At 31.4% G+C, this 27499-nt stretch overlaps 1 long non-coding RNA gene across 2 annotated transcripts in view; it reads left to right on the top strand.

Annotated features, from left to right (window-relative positions):
* The window catches only part of LOC133175939 (uncharacterized), a 38478-nt gene extending 11358 nt beyond the window's left edge, over nucleotides 1–27120 (top strand). For both annotated transcript variants that reach the window (XR_009719356.1, XR_009719355.1), the window contains exons 2-3: nucleotides 9264–9360; nucleotides 26872–27120. This is a non-coding gene — a long non-coding RNA (uncharacterized LOC133175939). The remainder of the gene's footprint in view (nucleotides 1–9263; nucleotides 9361–26871) is intronic.
* The last annotated feature ends 379 nt before the right edge of the window (nucleotides 27121–27499 follow it).

Raw genomic sequence — 27499 nt, 5'->3', positions numbered from 1 at the left:
TTCAAAGTATATTAAAACTTGAGATCGCTTAGTTTGTATGAAATAATTTTCAACAAATTTGTTACATATAATTATAAGACACAACAGCGTTATTTTGTTTCGTTGTTTAGTTTCTACAGTTTCAATAACTTAGGCTAAGTCATAAATTTATGCTTATCAAGTCTCAGTGATATTATTTCTACTAAAGAAGCAATATTAATTTTAAAGGGAAAAAATCAGAAATATTTTAAAGAGATAACTCCGAGAAACTTTCATTAAAAAATAACCAAAGTTGATTTCTTTTAAAAACGTTTCTTTTTTGTCTTGCTGAGAAAAACAAAAACGCGAAAGAGGCCTTGAGCTATCGATATCGACAGAAAATAGTTTTAAAAGGACTGATTAAAACTTTTCTAAAGACAAAATCCTTTGAAATAAAGAGAGCATCTTTTATTCAGTGGTTTTAGATTTATTTTGTCCAGCTCATTGAACTAGTGTATATTCGCTGGGTAAGTCTAAAAATAATATACACTATTCAACTTGTCTGATTAAGCAAATATAAAATCACATAATATATATCCTCTACATAATATATATGTGATTGAAAATTAATGAAAGAAATGTCGATCCTGCAAAATTCACACAGTTTGAATTTTTGGAGCTACCAAAGTAATATACATTAAGGATACTTTTTTAATATATACAAGAACAATGCAATGGTTCATCGTCAAATAGTTGCTTACCTCTATTTCAAAATTAGTACAGATTTTTAAGTGATGACATTCGTCAGGTAACATTTTTTTATGTATTTCTTACGAGTTTTCTTTAATTTCGACTGAAGCATGAAGCGAAAGCTTTCAAAAATATTAACAAGTTTTCTGCAGTACAATGTACCATATATACACTTCTAAAACAAACAAGCTTGTGCTGTTGTATTCAATGAAAAAATGTTTCTGAATTTTGAAGAAAATTCATTGATAATGTAGAAAATTTGGAAAATTTTTATAATATATCCTTCCTTTTCTTCACACCAAAATCAATAGTAGTTTGAAATTTTATTTCAAACTATATCTTTATTTTTAACTCTGTTTTAAAAATTTTATTTTATATCAAAAGGGGGTAACATCTTGTCTTTCTTCTTCTTGAAAAACGCTCTTCAGGGAAAGATAAATTTGTGAAATGTTAATACAAATAATGATCGAACTAAAAATCCAAAAGAACAATGAAAATTGAGAGGAGGGCAAACACACCGAACTTACTTTAAGTCATTGAAATGTCAATTGGCATCGTGTTGTATACTATTTATTAAGGATTACAAAGCTAAAAAATTACTAACCTCTACAGATAATACCAGTGTCATATTGCAAACTTTCCACATATTGTAGCAAAAGTGGAATGTTTTCTATATCTCTAGTAAATGATTTTCTAGATAGAAAACCACACTGTCATTTTGAAAGGTCCACTATTTTTAATACTATTTATCTACACGAGTAAAACTCGAACCAATCATGGTTCACAGTCATTCTACAAAAACATGACCAATTAAGAATTTTTTATGTCGCTTGCAAATTAACCGTTGTAATATCTTAATTAAAAATTTAAAGGTCGATTTCAACTATAAGACTTAAAATGCACACATAGTTTTGTAAATATTCACCGATATATATGCAGTTAAAGTTTTGATATGAACATAATGTAATGTTGAAAAACGTATTCCACTGCAGATCTTAATGTCGCTTTATTTATATACAAATTTCAAGATGAAATTTTCAGCCGTAAAATCGTTCCGAATAGAGTGCCATGAATGTTAAAAAATGTCTTTTATCCTATATAAAAAGAAATCAAACCATTTCTCGCAAAGAAATGCATAGATCTCCTTTCATGCGAATTTATAAGCATGTCGCTTAAAATCGATTAACTTCCGTAACGATTTTGTTTTAAATTTCACGCATAGAATGCAGACTTCAAAAAGAACTGACACTTATCTGAAAGTGACCACGGAACCTTATATCATCGATTCTAGTTGCGAGTCAGCAATTTTACACGATTACATTTTCGACATAACAAAATGAATTAAACAAAAACAGTTGTCTCTCTTAAAAATTTAACTTCCGTAACGGTAATTCAGGAAACTTTTCGCATTTAAGGTATAAAATTTTTGATTATTTTGGGAGCGAAATGCTTCATACTTTTGTTTAATATCCCAAAACAAACTTTGATTTTAACTATTGAAGAGAATTTTAACTTTTATTGCTGGGAATTAACTTCCGTAACGATTAACTTCCGTAACGATATTTTTCCCGAAAATTTAATTTAAATTCGGATTCATGCGAGACTTCATGAATCATACTTAAGCTTTCTTTACTGAACATCAGAAACGAAAAATTGGTAAAGGAGATGGGCGAACATAGCGTGCAGAAAGCCTATAGCTTCAGAAATATAAAAATCATGTTCAGTTTGTGAATTTAATATTTAGAGTAAAGTTCTCATTATTGAAATTTATGTAATTGTAATAAACAAAACTTCTCTGAGGAAAATTTTCTCGGCAAAATTTATTCTTTTATTAAAAAAATAATGTGGTATTCATGGGGTTCGAACCCTAACAATAAAAATCCTGAGAATCATTTTCTTTCGAGACTAGCACGCTAACCACTAGACTGCACAGGTCCTGACGAACAGTGGCATTTAAATCATGTTTGTGATATGACCCTTGACTTAATGGACTTCAAGTATTTCTCGAAAAGATGCGAATGTTATGTCATAAAAGTAGATTTTTAAGGTATAGTGGGTCATCGCTCCATATTTTTGTTAACCAAAAAATGTGTATTTTTATGCAAACTTTGAGGATTAACTTTCAAAAAGGTGGAGCGAAGACCCACTCATATCGAAAAATAGTGTTATAGTATGCAAAAATGACTCTTTTTGCCCGCTTTAGTGTGTGTCTAATATTTCACAGGCAGATAATTTCAATCTTTGAGGGATTTTTGCAATTTGTAGAGATTTTACATAAAGTATATTTTAATGTTAGACGAAATATCAAGGAAACTTTTGATATAATAGAAATTTAATTTTTCATCTTCATGTTTGTCACACTATAGGCTTATCGCTCGTCATGTTCACCCATCTCCTTCAGCTTTATTTAAAAAATAATAAGGCTTGATCAAGCATTAACTTCCGTAACATCACCTTAAAATCAATGGTATCTTGAAATTGTTGTAAAAAGTTAACGATACCAGATTTGTGGACAATTCTTTGTTTTCAAGTTCACTGATAGGTCCTTTAGAGAATTATGATGTTCATTTTGCTATTTGAAACAATTATTTTTTTCATGTATTTTACTCTGAATTGGTCCATTTATCGTAGAATGACTGTTAAGTAGAAAGAATATATATTAAAGAATGTGAACATTTTCAAATGAGGGGAAGATTATCTATGAAGAAAATCTGCCAAAGATGATTTACTAGGTGTGGTTTACTATAAAACAATGGTATCTGGATGCTGGAAATGATTTACTATGGGGGAAGGTTAAAGGACGACGGTATCTGGATTCACTTGAAAAGGTGATCAATCGCATACACCCTGTAAACAATAATTCGAATCAAGAGCCGTCACGGTAGCTCAGTCGGTAGAGCGCTCACTCCGTGATTGGAAGGTAGTGTGTTTGAATCAAGGCCGCGACTGACCTAAGTCGATAAAATAAATAGGTAGCAACTCTCCCCTCGCCAAGCGCTCGGCACTTTGAAATGAAAGTTGTGGATACTTCTGATGAGACATTAAAAATCGAGGCCCCGTGTCACGGAAGTCATTGGCACGTTAAAGAACCTTCACTGCTTAATGGCCCTGAGTGCCGAGTAAAGGTCTAAATTTGAAGCCCTTCAGCGGTATATGGTGATGTCTCTATATGAGTGAAAAATTCTCGAACGGGACATAAAACAACATACAATCAATCAATCGAATCGAAAACTGGGCAAAACAGGTACTTATGTTAATACCAGAAGTGCCATCAGGTGCGTAGTAGGAATGAGCATCTTTTATCGACAGCCGCCGTAAGTCTTAAGTGTTGATCCTTTTTTTTGGAGTCATTTGTAGTAAAATAATATTGTAAATACTATGTATATAATAAATTTGTATGAAACCTATCAATCGAAATACGATCTAAAAGGTTTTACTCGCAAAATAGGTCATTATACGAGGGCCGTTCAATAAGTCATGCAAAAGGTCATCTAAATAACAAAAGCACGAGAAGCAGTTTCTTCATATTTTTAATCCCTCAAAGTATTCGCTGTTAACTTTGATACATGTCTTAAGTCCTTGTTACCATGACCAGGACACGGTCACCTCAAGATATTCATGGGGATACTCAAAAGACACAGATGGATAGCACTCCCTGGGATACTCAAAAGACACAGATGGATAGCACTACCTATGTCATATCTGAAGTTGAAAAGAAAGTTTTCCTTTGATTGTTTTCTTGCGTTCTGTGGAATAAAAAAAATATCACAATGACTGGGATCTAGCTAAATCGGGCCATGGCGAAGCTCTGTAACCTGTCCTCTCTTCAAAATTACCTTTATTTCTCTATATTTATTTGCAGAAGTGTTGTCAGGTACAGGAAAATTACCCTAGGGACCGGGTTTTGGATTTTCTTTTCAGAAAACCTGCATAACTTTCCTTAGTACAATTTTAACATAAATGTTACTATTGATGGTTCTTCCTTTGGTTGTATGTAGATGTATACTGGACCTTTTGAGTAAAAAAAACCTGCATAACATGTTTGCAGCCATTGCTTCTCTTTGGAAATATAGAACGACAGCTTTCTCTCTGATTCCACATTTTATCATTGATCTTCCTTTCTGGCTATAAAAAACGCACCCTTTGTTTTGTCATCCATTACCCAACTTGATCATTCCTTCTTTTTCGTTAAAATGTTTTTTAAACAGACCACTTGCACAGCACTAGGTATCTGTAAGAAAATAAGGCACCCTTCGAAAAGAAATGTTTTTAGCTTCATTTCCTTTGCCAGAACCTCGTGTTGCTCATAGAATCGATATTTTTTGGATTACAGATTTCGATAGACCAATTCGACTGCAATCTTTTAACTCTCCTGTTTTATTTTTGAATTTCTTAATCTATCTGAAAACTATTCAGCGTAAAAGACTAGTCTTTCCCCCTATCAAAACCATATCTTTAATATTGGTTCTTCAGTGATTGTTGTAATTAAGTACAGTGTTCACATATGCTCTCATTTTCATCTTCTTGGCAGAGATCATTATTAAACAGTAGTCAACTCAGTATAGTGACTGCTTATTTTTAAAGTGAATTTCACAGTAGGTTATGCATGCGGTTTTCGGTGATTATGAGTTCATTAATAGAACTTTTCGACTGTGAATTTTTTTTATTAAAAAAACTGCTTCTATATTTATTATGATAAACCCTATGTTGCATTACTTCTTGTATGACTCTCGTATCGACCATAAAATTTGCGACATGATTACTTTAAACGAGATTTTTGAAAGCTTTATAACATTAATTTGTCAGTAGCCTGTTTCGCCTAAAAGAAATGATCGTATTCATAACACGCCCTTGCGCACCAACTCAGTTGAGATCAATTAAAAACCATATGAAAGAGTTGACGACGAAAAAACTTAAGTCATCATTAGTGACATATAGTTTAGTTGTTTGTTGGCCATTTACGTCTATAACCAGCAAAACATCCAAATATAAAACAGATGTTACAGACTCTGTGATGTGTTTTACTTGGAGTTCGCTGGGATACATCAAGTCGACATATGAATGAAAGTAACTATTGTTCATTGATAAAAGTCGTTATCTAATTAAAGTCCACATCAAGAATTTTCTTTTTTTCATATAGAAGTGAAAAACTAAACAAATTCCACAATTGCAATATTTTTTTTTTATTTCAGAAGTCATTGTTTATTATGTGATTGTGTATGTTCTGTATTGTGAGACAAAAGAAACAATGAAAACCGAACAATTTTTTTTAAAGAATTCTTCGAGAAAAAATATAGTTAATAGTCTTATCTATAAATATACTGTAGAATAATCTTTATTCGTGAGGAACATTTTGTTCGTGGAAAACAAAAATTTTCCTGATTCGTGGAGATGAAATTTCGTTGTTAGCTTGTGTGTATTATAGGAATAAATAACTCTATTGTGAATAATTCTTGGTGCGGATATAAATTCGTGGGTACGGATAGCCATCGAAGTCCACGAACATTGAACCCCGCGGACAATGATGATTCCACAGCAGTAATAGTTTTACTTTATAATACATACTTTATATTAGTTTTTATTACCTTCCATGATAACTCTGTCATTAAAGATAGTAGTTTCCAGTATGGAGAAGGAGATTATGGGTAAAAATTTGGCTGGTTCAGATCAGATAATCTTATATATTTACTAGTACCTGTTCTTTTGACATGGGGGCAATGGGCTTTCCGTGTAAAAATTTAACCGAAAGTCACAGATTCTCAGCATTCAATATATAATACAGCTACTCTCATATGTCACAGAAATATTTTCTGAACACTCTTCAGATATTGCCAAAAAATGTCCAGCTAACTACAGACTGCATGAAAATATTTCTATTCACAAAAAATCTTAAGCTTACCGTTTATCTTAAGATTTTTCTTAAGAGTGGCATGACAGCTCTTGCAAGAGGAAGAGATTTGTTATTTTTGGGAAAATATCGTTCTAGTAAGCTTTTACTCAAAATAAAAGTTTTTGCAAGATTTTTTGTGAATAATTCAACTGTTTTACAATCAAATGTTTGAGCTGTTGTATTTAGATAGTGACAAAATGCTCAACAATATACAAAATATGCTTGTTTTGAAGTTTAAATATTTAGTTAGTTGATTAATTGATTTGATGTAATCTGCATCATAGAAATAATTAAAGACACATCAGGAATAATTAATTCCTTCTGAAATGAGGTTAAGGAGGTTCATTATACCTAGTGACCAGTACAGTTTATTTTAGATTTCATTACAGCAAAACTTATTATGAAAATTTCAAATATCCAAATGGAGGTATTACATGTGAAACGATAAGTATTTTTTGTTATTTTTTAAAGGTCATACGAAACGATTCTTAACACTAGGATTTTAATTTTTAAACATAAAGATTGGCATGAAAGAATATCAAATTTCGTTTAGTACAAAAATTGCCTTTGCTTCCCTGAGAAATGAAGGCGTAAACTTGTGCACTTGATAAATTTGTTACCTGCTTATCGTTCTTGATTTTGTGGTTTTATGATGTCATAAAGACCCATTGATGTAAATAACGCATTAGGCCTACATGTAGTGTAGACAATTTTATCCATTTTAATGGATATAAATGTGATTATGTTTTCAGATGAACTTTCTGATTCTATAGTGCAGTTGCCTATGTTTGAACTGGTCGTTAATTAAGCACAGCAACTGAAAACGAGAGCTTTTCATCAGAGGATGATCCTGATGAATATCTCATAGAAAACTAGATTTTCCCTCTCCAACTATGATTACTTATTTTAAATTAATACTTTAGAAACAACTATCTTCTAATTCTTGTTTGATACATATATGTTACGCTACAAAAGGATAAAGATACATGATTTTATTGATGTGTATTGTGAAAATGTGGTTTTTCAATCGAAGTGAAACTTGTATTATTTACAACTAAAAATAGCATAATTTATCAACATTGACCTGAAGCTTCTTACAATAAAAATTTTAATAGGCCTATAAAATTCTGTAAAATAAAGATATGAGGAAAATATTCAGCTCACGAATACCCCATCCCCTCCTTCAAATAAACATGGGGGTATTAAAGTTCATAATAAACGTGGTTCAATGAAAATTGAAACCTGAGGACTGATATAGAAATGGACCACCAGAGTTTATGACGACATCATCGAGGATTGATATAAAATGATATAGAAATAGACTATCCGAGTTTATGACGACATCATCGAAATTCTGCTATACAACATCAACAAAAACTAATGATTTAAGAAAATATATGTCCAAAAACATACCGGCATTACGAATATGTATATACATACCCTGTAATGTACGTTACGGTGCAGATACTTGTAAAAAATTCTCTCAACAATTGCAAATTGAATATATTTGATAATAAATATACAATTCGTGCACAAATTGATCAGTTAAAAAATCCATACCTCCACTGTTCGCGACTTTGATCCTGATCAATTTTTAATATTAATATTTTTTCCAGTTAAACAAAATTTTAAAATTTAACCTTTTTTTCTGATTTTGGTTAATTGTTGTATTTCAAGTTTCTTATTGATAGAATTGCAGAAGTATCAGTGTCAAGTGATTGATATCATCTTCAGATATGTAAACAAAACGACAACATCTCATAATATTGAATATTGTATTTATTAGAAAAAATAAATTTCTGCCAAAAAAGAATGAATGTGAATTTTCTTTTTAATCTGTGCATGAATGATTTGGAAAGTCAGTTATAACTTGATAAGGAATGTATGTTAATGAATTACAAGTGACAAATTGAATGAATTTTTTTTTTTTAAAGAAAATGAAAATTCGAATTAAAAAAAAAATAATTGGAATAAAAATTCCGCTTGCAAGAGTTATCTTTCCTAATTCCCCAAGACTCAAAACACTAAGGAATGTTTGAACATATAAAATTCAGAATAAGACTAAAATTTCTAGAGTGCGTATATACGCTGTAATTATATATTTTTAAAAACATAGAGACAAGTATACAAATAAACAGGAGTACAGTACTATAATAGCACAAGTCAATTATATTCCTCTATACGTACATCCCAGATGTTGTCAATGGTTAAGTTCGTTGCTTTCGCTATGTCGACATTGAATAAACTTGTGCAGCGATTGTTTGACTGTCATTCTCTTTGGTCTCTACTTAAAAGTAACCCTTCTTCGTTTATGATTCATAATGAATCCGTTACTTTTTTTTTCATTGTTTACAACATCCCATGTTTAGTCTATTTTCAAAGCGTTTCAAAGATTAAGATCATTAATAAAGTGAACCTGTACAATTCGTCCCAAGGAGAAAACGGACGAAACAATGGAGGTTTATTTTTTGTGTAGTACGTCAGCAAAACGTGGTGTAAAGAGCCTCCTTAAGATCATAATTGTAACTTTAGGAGGTATTAAAATCAAACTAATGACATGAAAATGTTAATGTAAATACTATACAAAATGTAAATGTAAATGTTATACAAAAAAAAGTTAATTGATGAAAGCATAAGATCACTTAATATGTATTTTTAATTGCAGAATGTCAGTGCCCTTATAGTTGTATAAGAAATTTACATCAGTGTCTGGTAGCTGGAGCATGTCGTATATGTAAAACACCAAACTACGGCAAACGAGGGTAAGTATATATAAGTACTGATGGTTTTAGTAAACATTCGAATATTTTTATACCATTGGAAAGTGTTGTTGATGTTTGTATTCTTTTTGTTCTCTTTCCCCTTTTCTGTTCTCCTTATTTTTTTAAGCATGGTTGCTTATTCAGAAATTGTGAATTTCATGGATCCAGTGTCGGGGTTCTAGTGTTACGGCGGGACTCTATTGATTATATAGTGAAATAATGCATTAAATCTTTGAAAAAAAAAACGTCTTCCATGCTCCTGGGTATCATTTAAACAAAGGAAGTGCATGGTTATGATAAGCAATAATACTTCTTCCAAAATTATGAAATTCATGGCCCTAGGGTTCGGGGTTTTTAGTGAAGGGGGGTCTATTGATTATATATTGGAAATATACAATTTCTTTCAATGTATTTATTTTCTACTTCTATTTACAAAGCAAAGAGACAAGTGTATAGATATGATGAGCAAGGGTGCTTTCTTCCAGAATTGTGAGATTCATGACCCATGGGAGGGAGGGGGGCTACTGATAATATAGTGCAAATGTTTGAATTCTTTGAAAATCTTCAACTAATTCCATACTTATGATGATGAGGGTTCCTCTTCCAAATTTATAAATTCACGACCCAGGGTCCTGGGCTCTGGTGTAAGGGTAGGGCTATGTTAAACTGTGGTGAAAATGCATTATTTCTCTGAAAAATCTTCTCTGCTCCTGGACATATTGGAAAGAAAGAGAGTAAAAATCTTCATAAGCAAAGACATTTTTACCAAAATTTTGAACATCTGGACCATTTAGTCAAGTGTTCTGGTCCTGGCCAAGGCTCTATTAATTTGTATTAGCGAAGTTATTCCCCTTTGCCATTCACTTTTGATAATAAATCACTTTAAATAATAGAATAAGACAACTATGCAAGAATATTTATTGTATAACACAAAAGTACATGCATAGTTTTAATGTTAAGGTAAATTTGGAAATAATATATGAATAAAAATGAGAACCTATCTTTTTAAATGTTCTTCAAAGGTCAAGAGAGGCCAATGTAAGAGGTAATAATATAGGGTTAAAAAATAGATATTTTTTATAGTATGCAATACTATGCATGGTAATAGTGATAAATGGGGGGATAGAGAGATATTAGACCATGCAATTATTTTGTTGATCCTAATCAAAGTATTTTTCTTGCTTTTGGGCAATAAAGCTTCATCTATCAGTTTATGGATCATCTACTTTGTTGTATTGTACTCAGGTGACCGTTAAGGCCCTTGGGCCTCTTGTTTAAATAGAGGTTCAATTTCAAGTAGATACACGCTCGGTTATTTTGCCTTGTCTGCGAGAATGACCAAGCGAGTGAACATTTGTCAAAACAAATGAATAACAACAAAAGGTAACTGAAATCATAGCAGTCTCGAGTGATAAACAGAAGTCGAGCATTTCCATTGAACCTTTGGCACTTTGTGAACGTACAATATTTATTTTTAAATATTAAAAATAATTTTTAACAGAATGATATTTTTGAAACAATTTAATCTAATCTAACTTAACTAGAGTCCATATGTAGGGACCTCAACTTCAATATATATATATATATATATATATATATATATATATATATATATATATATATATATATATATATATATAAAACCTTAACTCAATCATTTCTAGCAATGTATGTAAATAAAATGGAAAAAAACCAGGGTTCTTCATGAGAAATATGGTAACATAGGTTTGACCGAGCTAACACCTCGCTAAGTTCGTTTTATATTACGGTTTATGACATGCTTAAGAAGTACTTAGACAGGTCCTAAGATTGTTCTTAAGTCATACTTATAACCCAACCTAAGGCAAAAACTTAGCAAACTTTATGTTAGGAGCCCCAGGACTTTGTTTCAATTCCGTTTTTATTTTTCTTGGCCCTATATTTGCTGCTACATCGGGGTCCAAAACAAATATGGCCGACGTAAACCTCACTTGCTTTATGCCTAGATAACGAATTTAATAAAGTGCTTTAAAATATTTTGAATGACAAGAAAATTAAACAATAACAGGGGAAGTTAAAACAACAGGGGTTCGTAACATAAAGGGTACTTAAGTCTAAGACCATACTTAAGTAGGACCTAAGTACAGTCTTAAACTTAAGACCGTAACTAGAAGCGTGCTAAGATTTGATAATCTTAGCAAAACTTAGGCGGCAGGGGGTCGTAACATAAAGGGTACTTAAGTCTAAGACCATGCTTAAGTAGGACTTAAGTACAGTCTTAAACTTAAGACCGTAACTAGAAGCGTGCTAAGATTTGACAATCTTAGCAAAACTTAGGCGGCCGGTATAGGTGACTTAAGTACGTCTTAACTTTCTTCAACATATATTTAGAACTATTTAAGGTTGACTTTCTATGTTAAAACATTTCTCTATTTCTATTATGCATAAAAAAAATAATTTTCTCTATTTGATATACTGGTATTTGAATTTTAGTTTTACGTCGGGGGGGGGGGGGGGGTTATTCATCACTGATTCCAATATCACTATCTAAATGAAATACATGTAGATGCAAATTATCATTTTGGGGATACGTTTGAAATATTAGTGGGACCTAGGTTTTAAACACTAATCATTATAATTAATTTGTATACAGTTATCATGGATTTGTTTGTTCACTGTGAAAAAATGAGATCAAATAGATTTTAACATCAATTCTCTGTAAGGACCAAAATTTTACTGTAGGGCTGTGGCACACACCATGAGCGATTTTCATGAAACTTTTTCAGGTGGTTAATGCCGATACATTATGACATAATCAACATTCAAAATTAAGGTTACTACCTTGGTTGCCATGGTAACGGGCTAATATAGATTTTTGCCCCATTTACTCTCAATTCAAGCATAAAAATGCTATATACTTGATTTCATGTGGTTTAATCATCTTTATTATTTTGAGATAATTCATACATTACATGAATAGAACAAGTGAAGCACTATATAACACAATTAAAAAAAAAAATCTACAAGTCACTGCAAATTCTTCAATTGATGGCTCAAAGATGACCAAATTCTTGCATTTTGAAAATGGTCGTTTTTACCCTATATTTCAGGAAGTCTTTCAAGAAATGCAGGCAATTCAAGAAAAAATCACCTGAAATTTTAGAAACACCATAATAATATTAGTTAATTTTTATGAAAAGTAGAGTGGGGATTTTTTTCGTTTTTGGTATTTTTAACTTCGAAAATTGGCATTTTGCCAAATAATATTTTGTTCAAAATGTTACTAGACTCTGGTTGTTTTATAAAATTTCTTTTCCAAACATTTTTCTCACGAATAGATAAGACAAACGGAATGATAAGTAAATATTATTAAAGATAATAAATAAGATAAAAAAAAATTAAATGAATTATTATTGTTTCTCTATGATCCTTTACAAAGGGCAGGTAACTCAAAATCTAAAGAAAATTAGCCATTCAACTTTTCACTGGAACTTATTTCAGTAAACAACAATGTTTTCAAATACTACATAAAAAATGGAAAAAGATAATGGATAAAAACTCTAATGATACTTTTCAACCAAAAAAATAAATAAATTATAAATATTACTTTTTCATGCATAGGTAGGTAGATATTAATTTAGCAGGTTTGAAATTTGATAAGCTAATGTTAATTTCCTCCATTTAAATTTTGCTTGTTCCCAGATGCAAATCTTTAGATATCAATTTTATTTGGATAAAGAAATTTAGAATTATTTAGATTGACCATAAATTAACACCCCATTAAAAATAAAACCATTAATGTATATTCTTACAATCAAAAAACATACACATATTCATATGTATATGTATAATTTTATCGTTACTTTTAAAAACAGTTTTTTTTTTTTCAAATTATTAATCAAGCAAGAATCTACATCTAAACATTATCCAAAATGTGTATTTAGAGATAAACAAAATGTAGAAAATGACTGCTATATAGCAATTTTGTAGACAATAGAAACAGGTAGGCTTGATGTTTCCATGATTTCTCTTTACATCAGAGGTTGGCCATTATGTGGTGTTGTGTCTGACCAGTCAAGAAGAATTTTAAATGGGTTTGAAAAGTGAAACTTGAAATAATCATCTTCATCTTTTCCCCTGGAATAAAAAAACATACATGTACATTTACTATTAAAAAATCAATTGTTTAATATCTACTACATTTTTCATGTGATAACAAATACAAGTAAATAAGCATATCTATTTTTATTAAAATGTATATAATACTAAGCTAGTAGTTAGTATTTACACCTCCAAATAAATTGCCTCAGAATTCCTGCATGTGTAATGCAAAAATATTACTTGTTTAAGATGTATATCTGGAATGTCCTGCTAACATGGTGATCTTTGAATATAGACCAATTAAGTCTACATGTATTATATAAAAAAAAATTATTTAATTTAAAAATCATGTCAATTTAATTGAAAAAGCTTCTTACATGTAGTTTTTATACAAAATGAATATTTGAAAAAAATCGAATTTATACCTGTGCCTAGGGTTGTTCTAACCATTCCCACTGACTGCCGTATCTTCTGCTTGTTGTATTCCTCCGATTGCATTTTGCATTTTTCTCATGGGTTTTAGAGAGTACATGGAATCCCAATGGGAATGCAAGTCAGACTTCATAAAATTTGTTTCAATATTTCGCAAAGTGAATTTGACTTTAAAAATCTATTATTAATAAAGACCTGTACATCATTATCAAGTTGAATGCTGAGAAAGCAGTGTGTCCCTCTTTTGATGACTTACTTTGTCATTCACACCTGAATTCCGTTTTAAAAAGTTGAAAAACACATAATTTTTCTGTTATAGTTTCCTGTTTATTTTTCTGGCGTCTGTTTTTGCCACATGTTGTTATAAACTTCTTTAGACTTCAATACAGGAGAGTCAACAAAGGGAAATAACACCAGTTTAATTTTTTGTCTTCAGTGCAAAAGAGTCAGCAAAGGGAAATAACTCTAGGTTAACTTTTAGGAAAAGTTATAATTTGAGGGGATTGGAATAGGACTTTTAACTGATTTCCCCACCTCAAATCTTTCTGCATCTTTTAGATCTAAGCTCGATCTTACTAAAAATATCTTTTTTCTAAGTTTCAATTGCCTGCAAAAATTAATATGCATATCAAGAAATAGTTGCCTTTGTATTCATTTTTATGACAAATTCATGTAAATTGATCTGTATCATATTAAAAAACCTTGGGTTAAATTGAATAAAATTTAGATGCACAGAAACTTTAATTACTTAGCTATAAAATGAAACCCATGTTATGTTGACAACTTTCCTACATTAAGGAAGCACGGAATTATTTTACATGGTGATGACAATCAGGTCAGTTTTGCCATAACAAAATATTTCAAAGTCGTTGCTATGGAAACCAAGGAGGTACTGTCCAAAATTTACCCACCAATAGTCTTTATATAGGGCACTCTCTAATATTATAGTGATAAAATAAAATTCCATGATAGTGCGTGGCCAAGCATTTTTGGTCCTTACAAAGAATTGATGTTAAAATTTGTTGGTGAATCAAAGGATGGTGACTAAAAAACTAATAAAGATTGTCTGTAAATTAGATTGATTGAATGAAGAACGCAACAAGCGAGGATTCAGACAGGATTCACTACCATTCAAGATCGAGATCGAGAGAGAGAGAGAGAGAGAGAGAGTTGTTGGAGATGTACGAAAAAATGTTTTTCTGAAAACAATTCTTTTCCATCCTTCATTAAATTGTAAATAAGTACAAAACGTCTGCAGTCTCTGCTTGTGATATTGGGAGGAAAAAAATCAAAATGTTCTTATTGTTTTGTATTTTTTTTAAAATTAGAGTTTCAATTTTAAGTACATAGACGTTCGGTTATCGTGCCATGTCTGCGAGAATGACAATTTGAAAGCAAGTGAACTTTTGTCAAAACAAAAGAACAACAACATGAAAAACAGAAAACATCGCAGTCTCGTGTGATAAACAATATTCACGCATCTACAATGAACCACTAGTGCCACTTTGTGACCGTGCAATATTTGTTTTCAAATATTCACAATAATTTAAACAGAATTATACTTTAAATACAAAATCTAATCTAACCTAACTAAAACCGATAGGTAAGGACGTCAACTTTAATATATGTGTGATTAAAAACGTAATTAAATCATTTTTTTACAAATATATATAAATATATATATATAAATAAATTGAAAAACTAGGATGATTCATAAAAAATACGAGGGGCATTTCAAAAGTTCTGGCAACTGGTGTGCGGTAAATTAATGAGCGTCATTATCATAAATTAAATTATATCAATCCATCCCTCAAAATAGTCTCCGTTGACCTGGACACACTTTTTCAGTCTTGAAATCCACGTGGAAAATGCTGCCCTATAGTCCTCTTTCGGTATACGCTTCATACACTGGAATACGGCACTTCCGACTGCATGACGACTTTCAAATCGCCGTCCTCGGAGGGCTTCTTTGATAACGACATTCAATCAAAAATCGCATGGAGCTAGGTCAGGACTGTAGGGTGGATGTGGTAAAACCGCAATACCATTTTCCTTTAAATATTTGGTTACTACCTCTAATCTATGGGCAGGTGCGTTGTCATGGAGGAGCTGTATTCCTCTAGTACTGGTTGTTGGTCGGGTCGTTTTATAGTGCTCTACAACCTGAGACAAGACATTCTCTGCATAAAATTGACCAGTAACACTGCTGTGTTCTGGAACCGGAACTTGAGCAACAGGGTCTTTAGAATCAAAAAAATAAGGCGTACAGTACTCTCCGAACAGACCGGTTTCTGCGTGCAATTTGAGGCCTTGTATCATTTTCACCGATCCAAACTTTATTATTGAGCTTAGTTTCCGGTTCAAAAAAATATATCCATGTTTCATCATCAGTTCCAATCTCATTTATTTGCCTTTGGTCACAATCTTCATAAATTGTTAGTAACTGTGAAGCCATTTCTACCCTGATGCGCTTTTGCTCTTCCGAGAGAAGATGCGGCACCCATCTAGCACAGACTTTCCTAAGCTTTAAGTTTTCCTTTAAAATACGAAAAACTGCTGACGAATTAATGTTAGTTAAGTCTGCTATTTCCTCAACTGTATATCTAGCATCATCAGCTATCGTATTTTGAACAGCGACGATTTCTTTTTCGCCATATGCACATACTGGACGCCCCGAACGGGGGTCATCTTCAATTGATTTTCTACCCTCTTTAAATTGAACTACCCATCTTGCTATTGCTCGATATGAAAGAGCATGCTCTCTATATACTACATCTAAATCGGCTTTTATTTCTGTTGCCGCAAAGCCAAGCAATGAGCGAATTTTGCAATACGCTCTTTGCTCAACAAAAAAATTGTTCTCCTTATCAGTCATTTTTACGCCCAGTATACAGAGTATACCTAATTATGACGTCATTTTAGCAGACCTATACGTCATTTTGAATGTAAAATACGTCACTATTAATGCATTTGCCTAAGCTTTACAGTGGTATCAGAGTCATTTTAATCCGTAACGTCAGGGGCGTAGCTTCCATTGTGGCAATGAGGCAACTGCCTCACTAGATTTTTCACCACCACCGACCCTTCCCGTAATCAACAATTCATTGCAGATAAAAGGTATAATATTAATGGTATTTCTTTTAATATTTTAAACAGTTCTTTAATGTTAAATTGAAGTTTTAAAGAAATAAAAGCAAAGTTTAATAAGATGCGCTTTCACCATTAAATGTTTCAAAAGTTTTAGTAAACATACATGTATTTCTTAACTCTTTTACATTCTTTTACAATATGTAGTATCATGCTGAAGTCTTAAATAAAGAAACCAGTACAGCAAATGAAATTTCATTGCATTTTAAAACCCCCAACTCCATTTTCTATCGGAGTGCCCCCCTCCCATGACATCAACCGGAACCTGATGGGGGCTTAAGGCGGCCCCAGACCTTTTGCTGCTACATGTATGGTTTTAATTTGCCTCACTAGAATTTAAAGTCAAGCTACGCCCCTGAACGTACACTGTAGTTAAAATTTTATATACCAGTTGCCAGAACTTTTGAAATGCCCCTCGTATTTTGAACATAAATTTGACTTAGCTAAGATCTAGCTAAGTCCGTTTTATGTTACGGGTTTAGACATACTTAAGTAGTACTTAGGCAGGTCCTAAGATTGTACCTAAAACGTACTTATGACTCTACTTAAGTAAAAAACTTAGCAAGCTTTATGTTACGACCCCCAGTTGATTCGATATGCAAGAGCATGCGCTCTACGTATAAATAATTTCTAAAACGAGGTAAGTTATTGACAGACAAATTGATGAAACATTAATAGTCTCCTTTAAAGTCATCATTTCGTAAGTCTATGGTCGATACAATGACCTTGTCTGCAAAGACAATCTATCATTAAGTCATATGCTGACTGGGTTTTTCATACTAATAGTTAGGCCATTATTTACACACTGAATTGTCGACGGATTTTTCCGTAATTTAAAAAGCATGACAAGGAGCACACGGTGGGTGTGACCGGTCGGCAGGGAATGCTCACTCCTCCATGGCACCCGATCCTACCTCTGTTTTTGGAGGTCCGTGTTTGCTCTGCTCCAAAATTTGTATTGTTTTAATGGACTTTGGGCTTGAATACTGTTCGTTATCTCAATATTTCATTGAATTTATTGTTAAAACCTATTTACCAAATTTGGATATAATACGTTAATTAAAAAAGTTATGGCAGAAGTCCACAAACTCTCCGAACAACCTGCATACGTTACAGTACTCAAGTGATCGTTCAGGTCCTTCGGCCTCTTGTTATATAAGATAGCTCTTCGAAGCAACTTGATGTTCCAGAAAGTAGAATAATGAAACATGTGTTGATACTTTTAATTACATGTAAAATTTACAAATTAGAGAGGTTTCGCACACCAACATGTTCGTGTACATGTACGGGTACAGTACAAGTTAGAAAAACAAGTCTGAGTTTACACCACTTTTCTCGTTCAGCAACATAACTTGTACGTGTACTTGTAAATGCTTTAAATACAAAAGTCTTTATCTTCGGATAATTTCAATTTTATTTTTGGTAAGTTAATCCTCTTAAATTTAAAATATTTATAACTAATTTAATTGATTATATGCAAATGATATAAAAATAAATTTCAAAAAGAATACTTATACCCTTGTTTCGTAAAATAATGTTTTGAAAGTAATTATTAGTGTATTTAACGCTTCATAAAAATATTTTTACCATAAAAACATGAAGTTTTAAGGAATAACTGTCTAATTTTTTGGTCTCATGATGTGATCAATCGATTGGCTTGCGCGATAATTTGCCTTCGGCGTTTATGCATAAAATTATCACACAAGCCAATCGATTGATCATCGTTTGCTTGTTTGTTTGTATGTTGTTTAATGTCCCTCTCGAGAATTTTTCACTCATATGGAGACGCCACCACTTGCTGGAGGAGAGCTGCAAATTTTGTCCTATACTCGGCACTTACGGCCATTGAGCAGTGAGGGATCTTTTTCGTGCCAGCACCTACTGCGACACGGGACCTCGGTTTATACAGTCTCATCCGAAGGACCGGTCTCCACGTCCCACAGTGGGATTCGAACCCGCGACGTAAGGATCAACTCCTTACTTCGCGACTCTAGAGCAGACGTTCTAACCACTGCGCCACGCGGGCGACGATTGATCATCGTCATGAAACCAAAAAATCTGACAGTTATTCCTTATATTTACATGCTCTTGATTCTGCAAATTCACGTGCTACAAGCCCCGCTTCTGTCTCTAATTGTCCCGCCCTGCACTTGATTTTTTTTTTACCACGCCTATCGATGAACCAGTAGATTTATGTAGAAATAAAGTATTTTTACTTTTTGAAATTTTATCTCGGACAAAGACATTGGAAATGTAAATATTCTGGTATCAGTACTTGCACTTAATCTTCGGGTTTTAGAAAAACACAAACTTTGATTGAAATAAACAGCAAATAAGAAAATATACACTACAAGTTTGCTCTTACGCTTACTCGGCGATCTACACGTACATAGATACGTGTAAAATTTCATCATTAGCAAAAGTGATGACGTAATACACATATTGCCCCTCCTACACATACAAATACATGTACAAGCTGGTTTGCGAAACCTCTCCATTATTTCTTTAATTCTCCAGTTAATCAAACTAAAACCCATGGCTTTGTCCCATTAAAAACGAATATTCCTTTTTATATTGCACAAGTCCTATCAAAATTAGTAATTGTCAGTGTTTACTTTCATATTCGATTCACTTATGGATGGATTGAATGAATTGTGTTTTACGAGCATATATATTTCATTTCATTCTTTAAAAAAATAATCATAAAAATTCTTTTGGTATTTGATGTTATATATAAAAAAAAATCCAAATGGTGAATTAAAAATGAAAGTAAAATGAGTTATGAGATATCGTCTTAAGAGGTATAACGATAAAACACTTAAAGGGCTTGCCGAACTTTCTGCTTTATGTAAAGCAGCATTTGTTTCAGAATATAGATACACTACCACTGAAATAAGATAATAATTATCATTTTCTTATTATTTTGCACGTTCACTTAATATTAATTTATTACTCATATAAGCTGTTTATACCAACAAATAGCACTTTGGATAATAACATAATATTGGATTTTCCAGATCCGAACAAATTTAATTTAAAGACTACACTACTCTGAAGGACTTCGAATTCTAAATCCCAGGGATTTTCTGTCTTAGTTTAGTTTTAGTGTAAGTGTTGTACTTACTTTGATCAAATCAAATCTCAATGACCGTGTAGTGTATAATTTCTTTGCAACTGCAAGCTCGTTTTTCACTTGCTTAGTTGGTAAATCAGCCTAACACGCTTTTCCTGCTCTGCAAGGATAAAAGTTCCAAAGGTCTCGAGTCTAACCCCTGGGGAGAAAGTGGGTATCCATATATCTCTCTCTCTTTTATGGTGGCATATTTCTATGAGGCGCCGTTTTTATATTTTTGAGGTATTTTTTGATATCAAAAAAAAAAAAAGAATTCTTGATATCAATAATTCGAATTCTTGATATCAAGAAAAAATTCTTGATATCAAAAAAGAATTCTTGATATCAAGAGTTTGATTTCCTGATATCAAAAAATCATTTTCTGATATCAAAAACTCGATTTTTGATATCAGAAAATGATTTTTGGATATCAGGAAATCAAATTTGTGATAACAGAGATTAATGTAGATTTTCTGATATCAGAAAATTGAATTCTTAATATCAAAAATTTATTTTCTGATATCAGAAAATCGATTTTTTGATATCAGAAAATGAATTTCTGATATCCAAAAATGCTTTCGAGTTTTTGATATCAACAAATCGATTTTCTGATACCAGGAAATATGAGTGAAATTAATAGAACTTACATTAATGAATACTCCCTTTATTATTCCCTATCAATGTCAATGGTTAGTTTACTTGTATTAGTGTCATCCTGAATACCAATCCCGCTGCAACATTGTATGTTTTTTTTTACTGTGATTAGTGTTATCACTTCATAGTTGTTTGTATAGCCATAGACCTAAAGCAGGTCTATGGTCTAGCATACATGTAAAGCATAGTGTTTTTTATTATCATTATTATATATTATTGTTATATATTTTTGTATAGATTAATGCTGTAACAAAGATATAAATGAAAATACATAAGTTGATACATGCATTTACAATGCTGATAAGTTACTAAAATGTCCGAATTCCAAATAAGTCTTGAAGCCCCTTGAGTTGTAATGGGAAGAGATTGATTTCGTAGAAATTAACAGAGTAATTAACACTTTATGCACTCTTTGCATCATAAACACCGAAACTTGTAACCCGCATTTTGCAACATATACAAGTTCGCCTTTCCACTAATTCTCTACAGAATTGTACAAAACCCAAACACAGTGCACCCATACTTCTGTGAAAACAATCTTGGGGAGTATTGATTATCCGTATATGAGCCTCAACACTAATATTTGTTGAATTTCTGATATATAAAAAAAATGATTTTGTGATATCGAAAAATCAAATTGAATTTTTGATATCACAAAATGATTTTGTGATACCAGAAATTCGAATTTCTGATATCACAAAATGATTTTTTGATATCAGAAATTCGAATTTTTGATATCAAAAAATCTCGTTTATTTTTTTATATCAAAAAACATATTTTCTGATATCAAAAAATCATTTTCTGATATCAGAAAATACCTTAAAAATATTAAAACGGCGCCTCATATATTTCTGCCCCCCACATGCAAGATAGATTTTAGTAACATGTAAGAAAAGTATGTCAATATGCAAGATAATTATGTCAACATACAAAAAAATTATGTTGACTTGCAAGTTACCAATTTTTTTGAGAATCTACCTGGTAATTTTTATGTTGGTGAAATTACTTACTAACGCCAGAACATAACAGAATTATGTTGACATGCGACTTATTTATGTTAACATGGAAGATAACTATGTTAATATGCAAGATATTTATGTCAACATGTGACTTATATATGATAGCATGCAACATAATTATGTAGACATGCGACTTATTTATGTCAACATGCAAGATAATTATGTTAACATGCAACTTATATATGTTAACATGCGACTAATTTATGTCAAAATGCAACTTTTTAATGTCAATATGCGACTTATTTATATCAACATGCGAGTTATATTTTAACATGCAAGATAATAAGTTACATGTTATCATACATATCTCGCATGTTGACATAATTATCTCGAATGTTGATATAAATAAGTTGCAGGTTGACATTAATAAGTTGCATGTTTACATAATTATCTTGCATGTTGACATAAATAAGTTGCATGTGTACATAATTATCTTGCATGTTGACATTAATAAGTTGTATGTCTACATAATTATCTAGCATGTTAACATGAATAAGTCGCATGTCATCATAATCCTGCTGTATCTTGCTTGTATGATGTCATATGATGGCGTTAGGAAGTAAGTTTACCAATATTAAAGTTACATAATGAGTTAAAATCGTGTGTTTCTTTGAAGATAATTGTATCATGAAACAAAAGATCTTTGTGAAATATGAATAAAGCGAAGTTTCGACTAATCAGCTGCACTGTAAAGCAAGAAAAGAACTGCAGAATGTAAGTGCCGGAAAAGCAAAGGTTGTATCTTTGGCTTAATTGTTATCGTCAATGTCAACAATGTCAAGGTCACGCGACGTTTATTCTTAGCAATGAAACTTGTAAACAACATGCATTGAATTGGAGCAAGAAAAAGTGAAGAATAAGTTCTGATCATCTTTATTGAAGATTGTATCAAAATCCTCGGTCACCCGACATTTATATCTATGGAATTGACACCACGGTAAATTCTTCAACTTTTCTGCGCATGCGTACAATAAAGAGGAAGAGGTGAAGCAATATTTTTGTGTTGGGACAAACAAAAATTATTTTTACTTTTATTTTTCTCCATAAAAGTAGATTTTTTAGGTTCTGAAACCTGTAATTTTCTGAAAGCTAATACCTTCAAGAACTGAACAAAATTTGCATGTGTCATGAAAAATTCTACTTTTGTCAATTTTCCCCTTTTTCCGTCACGGACTCTTTAAAATTAGATTCTCTAAAGAAATTGGTAACTTGCATGTAACATAATTATTTTGCATGTTGACATAAATAAGTCGCATGTCTACATAATTATGTTGCATGTTAACATAATTTATCTTGCATGTAGGAGGGGGGGGGGCAGAAATATGCCACCATACTCTCTCTCTCTCTCTCTCTCTCTCTCTCTCTCTCTCTCTCTCTCTCTCTATATATATATATATATATATATATATATATATATATATATATATATATATATATATATTATAATAATAATTATAATAATAATGTATGAAAAAAATACCGAGTAGACAGTTTACAGTCCCAACGAGCCTCAAACTTATGTCCCAAGAATTTCTTTCTTAGCTTGGGGTGAACTCAATGAGAGTGCTATTAACGCTAATCAACGAAGGGTGATTTGAGACAATTGATGGCAGAAGCTTCAAGTAGAGGATCTAATAGAAAATAAACCTTTTACAGAGATTTTATTTGGATGTTATTTATGGCATTCATTCCCTTCAATGCGGATAAATTAATCTTGGAAATTGCGATTTCTGATTCAAAGCCAAAATATTTTTAAATATAACAAGAATCCGTAGTCCGCAAGTCTTACTAAGGCACCTACACTGCATATTTCACTTACCTTGAGAAGAGGACAAAAATGGTATCTTTACACCCTTCCTACTAGGCATTTAAAGGCAAAATTTCTCATAATTTTAAATTAGATGTATATTTTTCTAGACCCTCTCCTTTCAATCTATGTTTAAAATCAGCCCACTCCTCCCCGTATACATTTTTGTGAGAAAACTATATTTTTATACAGGCACTACATTACTTGCATGGTCAATGAAATAGAGTAAATTAGTAATCTGTAACTTACATTTGCTTTCTAGCATCAAATTACGGTTAAAGTTTCGAACAATCTATTTCTTTTTTATTTTACTTTGTGTATTCGTCATTATAATTGAGCATGTAGCATATTGAAATTATTGCCTCCTTCCCCCTCCTCTAAAAAGTTAAAAAGACTCATTGTTCTCTTGAGATATACGTTTCCAGTTTTAATTTTAATCTGGAAATGTTTTGGATCCTTTCCTCAAAACTGCTGACATAATTTGCCTTGCACCACTCTAATGGGTAATATAAAGCTTAGCGTTAATTGCGCTGTGATTGAGTTCAGTCAAATCCACAGAAATTTTCCCCCTGTGGCAAGATCGAAAAGGCCACCCCACCCACTCCCGTTTTGTCTTAATTTAATATTTTTAATTTACTTTAACTGTATCGGATTGAATGAATTTTGTGAAAAGTGGAGAACATCTTAACAAAGCTTCCAATTTCACTTGTTATTATTTTTCATGCATAGAATTAAAATACCGATATTTGACTAAATTAGATCCAAACCAAAGCGAGTTGAAAATAAACAGGACAACGTTAACTTATTAAAGATATAGAATAAAAGTCCTTCTAATCAGTGGTGGACGTTCTATATAAATATAACAAACACAAACATTTCATGTTAAATAGCTAATTTACATTGAAAGTAAACTGTAAAGACCTATACGACCTCAATAATAGTTTTTTTTTTTTTGTCATTATATCAGAACTCACAAATAATGAGTAAAAAAAAATATGACTATCTATAATTTCTAAAATTATCTAGCATCCTTTACAAATTATATACTTCTGTTTGAATTTAAAAAAAAAACAAAACAAAACAAACAAACAAAAAAAAAGAACAAAAACAAAACAAATCATCAACATTTTGAAGAATAAAAAATTCACATTGAATTGAATAAAAAATTACACTAATGTTTAAGTTTTTGAAATAAAAAACAATGCTGACTTATTAATTGAAATTGCATTTGCTTTAATTGACATTTTCAGATGACAATGTTCTAGCGAGAAAATTTTGTGAACTCGTGCGTTTCGTACACATGGATATTGGATGATTATTGGATGACGTTTCATGAATCAAATAAAAGGAAATTTAATGACAGGGTTCTTATTCCTATTTTCACTCGTGAAATAAATTCCATATCCAACTACAACTACAAAGTGAACAGAATTTTATATCCAACTACAAAGTGAACACTAGTTTATATCCAACTACAAAGTGAACTAAAATTTATTATATCCAACTACAAAAGGAATTTAATTTTATATCCAACTATGAAGTATACTAAATTTTATATCCAACTACAAAATGAACTTAATTGCACACATCCCACCAAAAAAACATTTATTTTTTAAGGACATTTTCTTTCTCAAATTTACTCAGATTTATCGTGCTATTAAGTAGAGCGCATTTTACACACAAATGTTATCATTTTCAAATTGTAAAGAATATGAAATTATTTCAAATAATCAAGTGATGCAGGTTTAGTAAATATTATACTGTTTACATATGTGTCCTGAAATTTGTATTCAAATTCGATCAATATGATAACTCATGTTTGTACTTGTTTCAGTTAGCAACATGTAAATTGGACATTTTTCTGATACAACTTGTATTGCTTACTCGATCAATAGAAATTGAATTGAATGGAATCGTCCTTGAAAGAGCAAATTGTAAAAAGAAAACAGAGATCGGTTGATTTTGTTGTCATAAGATATTATTTAAAAAAAAAACCAAACTACATAGTTGAAAGCGAAAACACGAAATGCTTAAGCATTTACAAGCATCATTCTTGATTTGAGAATTGATTGGCTAACGAAAACAACAGTCAACTCTTTTTTTAAGCATGTTTTTCACTTTCATATCTAATACAGTGTATATATATATATATAGATATAGATATAGATATATACTGTATTATACAATCTCTCCATAACATGTATAAGGTGTACGTATCCTTTGTTTATCAGTTAAAATCCTGATATAAATCGTAAATATGGCATTATATTTTTTTTTCGCTTGACAGCATTCTTATGACTTTAGATCCACGTAAATATATACAATGAGTGTGCAGTATTTTCTTTGGAAAAAAAACGAGTTACAGAAATCGTGAGCATTGAGATTTTTTTAATGCCAAAAATATCAATCTTTGATATGGAATTTTTATACATCGTGTATAATTTTTACACTTGATTAGTAAATCGTGATACTGGTTTTATCGAAAGTGTTTGCATAGCCAGCGCTTAAAAAGGTCATAATCTAAGTTGAAAAAAAAATCTGTTTGTCTAGATCTGGATGATAATGCCATTTCCAAGTTGCTCGTAGGAATGAGTGCTTTTCATTTTCGAACTTATTTCCTATTTGTAAGATTTCAGTCTGCTGAGATATACTTTGCATACTCTGTAATGCTTCAATGTACATTTTAAATTCGGGTTTTGAACTTTAAAAAGTTTATATCTCGAAGAATGAATCTATAATCAATAAAAATCAAGCACAAAGAGGTTTTTTTCCCATTGATTGTACAAAAGACTGTCATAAACAAAGAAAACGATGTTGTGTTTTGTAACTGAAGTTTACAAAAAAAAAATCTGATATTTTTCTGTGAGAGAAAATTGCTGTGTTCTATAACTTAAGTGTGCAAGAAATATCATAGTTTTCGGAAGTGACCATTACAGAATATACTTCTCTTTTCCTGGTTCATTTCTTTTTTACTCATCTTCATTTGCGTTTTTCCCATTTCTTTTTGTTTGTTCTTTTGTTTTTGTTATTTACTATTTTATTTTGTAATTTTTGTTTGCCCGATTTGTAGAATCAAGCATTATTTATCAAATTTTCTTTAAAATCATTCACTTTTTTTAAAATCTTACTTTATATTTTGTTAACATAATTGTTGGAAGGGAATCAAAAGAAAAATAGGATTTTTTCTTATACCATTTTTGTGGACTGAGAATAAAAATAAAAGAGCAAGACTTGGAATAACTTCCTTATTTGTGTTGTAGGCTCCAGACTGCCGCCTACAGGGTGAGGGATTTGATGGCAGAAGAAGGATAGTAATGTCATGCAACGAAATCGGAAGAGAAAACTTATTCCGAAAGCGAACATTAAAATTGACAATGCTGTTACTCTCACTTTATATCTTTAAACTTCTTACGAACTTGTAATTCTTAAAATGTCTCTATTAAAGTAAAATTTGACCATTTATTCTATTATGTTTAATTAAACAGATTAATATACTGATTAAAAACAAGTAAAGCTCATTTCAAATACATATAGGTATTTTTTGATAAAAACATAATAACTTCTTCAAATACATTTTCATAGAATTCAATGTAAATGTATTTTATTTTATGTAATTGAACAATTTAGCTAAGGAAATATCTTAAAACAAAAGTGTGGTTTCACCAGGCAAAAGAATATCTAACTCAAACAATGAAAATGGAAGTGTAGGGTCATAAAAATGACTGAAAATCTTACTTATAGTTCACATTCCTAGGATGAAATTCTTCAAAACGACATTTCAATCTTTACTAGTCAACGAAAGTGAGTTTGAGCTACTCTACCTACACTGGATTCCTAAGCTTTACAAAAAATCCAGCAACTGGTGTACCAAACCCCTATTATTACTCC

The sequence above is a fragment of the Saccostrea echinata genome, unplaced genomic scaffold, assembly GCF_033153115.1.
Source record: "Saccostrea echinata isolate AGI-Se365-2 ecotype Australia unplaced genomic scaffold, CSIRO_AGI_Sech_v1 ptg000064l, whole genome shotgun sequence".
NCBI classification, from domain to species: Eukaryota; Metazoa; Mollusca; class Bivalvia; order Ostreida; family Ostreidae; genus Saccostrea; species Saccostrea echinata.
Note: the sequence above shows the minus strand (reverse complement) of the source record. Positions and strands in the feature narration are given on the sequence as shown.